We start from the raw sequence: 4,989 nt of genomic DNA on the forward strand, positions 1-4,989 counted from the left end.
GAAAGCAATCAAAATGCCTTGGGGGCGGGGGGGAGGGGTGAAATGCTGAAGTCCCCTCTAGGTATCCAAGTTGTACCCATATTGGTCTAGAGGCATAAACAATCAAGACTCGTGGTAAAGGTGATATCTTTTATTAGACCAACTAGATTTTTGCAAAAAAAAATCTTTAATAGCAAGCTTTTAGGCACAATTACCCTTCTTCAGGCATAGGAGAAAAGCTTATAAAAGTTCTCCTGGGTAGAAATGAAAGTTCATATTTCATAGGAGAGTCGAAGGTGTGGTAAAATTTTCTGTTTGGAACAGTTAATTTTATATGCAGATTAGGCTTAGAGAAAAGTTGGAATAGTCTGTTTACCTTGAGGTAACAGGAGATTTTACCACACCTTCAACTTTCCTATGAAATATTAATTTTCATTTCTACCCAAGAGAACTTTTACAATTTTTTCTCCTAAGCCTGAAGAAGGGTGTTTATGCCCCAAAGCTTGCAATTAAGGTTTTTTGGGGTTTTTTTGCAAAAATCTAGCTGGTCTAATAAAAGATATGACCTCTGCCAGTCCTCTCCATACACACACACAATAGTTTTATTTCCTAAGAGTCCCACTCAAGTTCAAGAGACTGGGTAAAGCAACACAAATATTTAGAGGTCTAGGAAACATGACATGAATAGAAAAAATGGGACAATTTGGTCTAAAGAAGAGAAGACTGAGAGAGCGTTGGATAAATGTCTTCAAATCCAAAAGAGGTTGTAGTAAAGAGTCTGGAGATAAACTCTTCTCTATGGCCATAGGGAACTGGACCAAAAGCTTCTGGTCTTCATCTTCAACAAGAGAAAATGAGGCTAAATATTAGGAAGAATGTTTCCAGGGGTTAAGCGCTGGAACACATTAGCTCTAGAGACTGTGGAACCTCCATCACTGGACACTTTTCAGGGCAGGCTAGACAAACACTTAGCTGGGATAGTTTTTAGACAGGGATGGTCCTCTCTCAAGCAGAGGGTTGGACTAGATGTGATCTCCTGAGCTTCTGCCCTGCTCTGTTTTTCTATTATGCCATGAATCCAGCAGAGAGTGACAGAACTTGTTAGAGGCACGGGAACCATGATTTATGAGGAAAGACTGAAAGAACTAGGGTTATTTACTTTGAAGAAGAGAAGACTGAGAGGGGATTTTGTATCAGTCTTCAAATACCTGAAGGGTGATTACAGAGAGGATGGAAATTGTTTGTTCTTCATGCCAGGGGACAGGACTAGGAACAGTGGCCTCAGGCTGCATCAGGGGAAATTTAGATTGGAGATTAGGAGGGACTTTTGTACTATGACGATGGCCAAGCATTGGAACAGGCTACCTAGACAGGTTGTAGAATCTCCATCCTTGGACATTTTCAAAGGTAGGTTACACCAACAGTTGGCTGGAGTAGTTTAGTCAGGGACAATCCTGCCCTGAGCAGGGCAGTGGATTATATAATCTTGAGTCATCTTCCTACCCTACTTTCCTATTATCCTATTATTCTATATGATCAAAAGAAACGCTGTGCCTATACCTTAAGGGAGGACTTGGAGACATAACAAAATTAATCTGTGACATCCTTTCATCAGGAATTTGTGGCAAAGTAGCACCTAGGAGCTCCAGCCATGGGCAGGATCCTGTTATGCCAGGCAGGAACAGAAAGTTCCATTCATGGAACAGAAAGTCAGTCTCTGCCACAAAGAGATTGCACCTGGAGTACAAGACAAGAGACAGAAGATGGACACAGAAATGGGAGCATGGAAACACAGTGTGACAAGTATGATTCAGCGTGATGAGCCTGCTCATACATGCTAATCAGTAAGCTGTTTTGTAGGTGTTATGGCATGGCAGAAATGTAAGGAGAGATTTGGAGGAGGATTATGAAGATGCATGCAGGAGCTCCTCACAAGCACAAAAAAGAGAAAGCAAGATTGCCTAAAAATGTAACAAGCTGGGGATGGAGGCTGGTATCATGGGCTGATCCAGAGCAGGAATTGACATCCTGGTAGCAAATGAAAAGGAAGTTTGGTAGGTTATAGGCTGTGAAGGGTCTTGGAAGTGAAAGCAAGTACCTTGTATTACAGGGATAGAGAAGGGGGAGCTAGCAAAGGGATGGAGAGGGAAGGGTGACATGGACAGTGCCATAGACTAAGAAAGTGAGCTTCACAACAGCATGGTGAATAAGCATGAAGGGCAAGAACATTTGTCAAGGCCAAAAAAGAAGCTGTTGCAGTAATTAAGATGTGCGGTGATGAAAGAGTTCTCATGTGGATGGGTAGAAAGAGCCAAGTTTTAGTGGTGTTATGCACAACACATCTGAAAGACTTAGATGTAGTCTGCAGGAGAAGACCTAGGGAGGGGTGCAAGTCACAATCAATGCCCCAGGTACAGGCCAGAGTGACAGGGAAAATGGTTTAAGTGACCAAATGAATAAAGGAGACAGGGGTGAGAGCTAATAGGGAAGATAGAAAGATCCTTCTTAGCCATGTTGAGCTTAAGCTAACTCGCTGAGAAGGTGTCAAGAGACACAGATTGAAATTTTAGTCTGGGCAGAAGGAGATGGATCTCAAGTACAAACGTAAATCTGTGAGTCACCCTCATTCCCAGGGTGGCTGAATTTGTGTTTGCAGATGAGATGACCTAGAGCTAAAGTGTAAAGGGAGAAGCAAAGCAGACCAAGGGGGAAGAGCCCTGTTGCCACCCCAAAGAACCTTGCAATGTGGTGAGGAGGATCCTCTAGAGGAAGGGATGGAAGAGCAGAGAGAGAGATGGGAGTAGAAGCAGAAGAGGACAGAGCTACAGAAGCCAAGAAAGGACAAGATTTCAAGAAGATCATGGACAATGGATATCAAAGACAAACAATGGGTCAGAGATGATGTGGATGGGGTACAGATTCTGAGCTTGGCTAGGAAGCAGTCATTAGGGATTTCAGTGAGAGCAGTTTCAGCAAAATGCAAGAGTTGGAAGCCATACTGGAGGGGGTATAGATTGGAATTAAAAGAGGAAAATTACAGACAGGGGTTGTGAAACAGTCTGGTCCATGAGTTGGGAGATGAAACTGGGGGTAGAGAGATAATTAGAGATGCAAGTAGAGTCAGGGTGGGCTTTCTGAAGCTGGGAGAGACTAAAGCATGTTCGCATTGCAGAGGGAAAGAATCAGAGGAAAATGAAAGGGTGAAGGAGACCAGAGGATGAAGCTGCTAAGGGAAGGGGGTCAGAGCAGAAGAGCAGATGAGAAACTAGAGTGTCCATAACAAAGGAGCAGGTCATAGGAAGAGGGGTCAGTTCGCTAAACCAGTGAGATCCCATGCACAGAGAGAAGTTTAGGCAGGAAGAAGGACAGGTCAAAGGTGGCAAAAGGTGGTTGGGACTGTAGGTATGGGATTCTATAAGAAAGAGAAATAGATGGCTTTAGAAGGGAAATCTTCAGCACTATAGGAGGAGAGAATACATTGGTAGCAGAGGAAATGACAGTCGTGGGATTCCCACTAGAGAGACACCCCACAGCATGATAAGAGGGGCAGAGAAAGTGGGTTTTGGGTGTGAACCAGACCTGAATGGACCTTGGGATGGGATAGAGGGGAAAAAAGGGGTAAGTAAAATTAACCTGGACCATATCTGATGGCAGGGAGGAGGAGGAGGAGGAGAGAGCAGACTGGAAGTCATCCCTGTAGAATGGGTAGAAGCCATGGTGGCAGGCTGCCAGGGGAAACTACTGTCAGAAGAGACGAGGTATGGGTCAGCAGTGGGAATAAGAGCAACAGAGACAAAGGAGCATTTGGTGAAGGCCAAATCAAGCAAAAAACTGTTTTTTGAGAGAGAATTATGGCAAGTCAAACTGATGGAGATGGGGAAACACAGATGTGGGGTCAGTAGATCATCAGTGGTGGAAACTGATGTCACCAAGAATGAGTGTGGGGGGTGAGGAGGAGACGGGGCTGGGAATTAAGCCCTGGAGAGGAGGCCTGGGGGCAGAATTGGGTTGATGGAAGAAAGCAGCACCAGGGGAAAGGAGAGGACAGAAGAGCTGGGTACAGCACTGGTCAGGAGAAGAAGAGTGGGAACAGAGAGGGATTAGGAGCAGGAGGACTGGAAGGGAGAAGGTGGACATCCATTCCACCATGGCCTGGTCCAGTGAAGACGAGAGGCCCGTACCAGAGCGGGCAGTGCCAGACAAAGGCATCCAGATGCTGGAGGAGGGAGATCAGTATGGGTGACTGAGATCCTTGCATATGTGGAGCGGGCGGTGGAGAGGCAGTGAGAGGAAGGGACTGGGCCTGAGCAATGGCAGCCGAGGGCTGGAGATGATGCCAGGGCCAAGGACAAGAGAGGAAGGGAACATCAGGGTTGGGGCACGTGTCACCAGAGGCCTGGAGGAGAGCAGGGAGGTGGGGTCTGGCCTGGTGGGGTGGGGAAAGGAGAAGGCAGTGCTGGGGAGAGCCATGGAGGGCTGGAGACGAGGTGGACTGGGCCCGGCGGTACAGGAGGGGGCGAGCCCACGTGCAGCAGACGGATGGCACCTCAAGGGCGACCCACTTCTCTTGCCCCGCAGAGGCCAGGCACTCCCGGGTAACTGCGGCCTGCCAGCGCGGCGCCCGGCTCTCCGCCGGGCTTCCCGCCCCAAGCCTTTTGTGCCAGACGGAGAAGAAAAAAAAGCAAAGCGAATTGGAGCCAAAAAGCTCGAGCCCGTCCCTGGGTGGGCTCGAACCACCAACCTTTCGGTTAACAGCCGAACGCGCTAACCGATTGCGCCACAGAGACCGGCGTGAAAAGCGCTGCCCGCCGGCCTAGTCAAGCGAGAGCAGCTCTGGCTGCGGCCGCTGGGGACACGAGGAGGGGGAGGGACGGGCACCAGCAGTGCCAGCCAGAGGGGAGGCGGGGTGGCAGCCAGGAAGGGGCAGCCTGTGGGGCGGGAGCTGCCGGGGGGGAGCATGCGCAGAGCTGGAGGGAAGGTCTGGACAGACGCACTCACAGCCTTGCAGCG

At 48.3% G+C, this 4,989-nt stretch overlaps 1 non-coding gene across 1 annotated transcript; it reads right to left on the reverse strand.

Moving 5' to 3' along the window:
• Nucleotides 1-4,692: 4,692 nt before the first annotated feature.
• On the reverse strand, nt 4,693-4,766 carry TRNAN-GUU. The gene has a single exon. It is a non-coding gene; the product is annotated as a tRNA-Asn (tRNA).
• Nucleotides 4,767-4,989: the final 223 nt, after the last annotated feature.

The sequence above is a fragment of the Alligator sinensis genome, unplaced genomic scaffold (assembly GCF_000455745.1).
Source record: "Alligator sinensis unplaced genomic scaffold, ASM45574v1 scaffold886_1, whole genome shotgun sequence".
NCBI classification, from domain to species: Eukaryota; Metazoa; Chordata; order Crocodylia; family Alligatoridae; genus Alligator; species Alligator sinensis.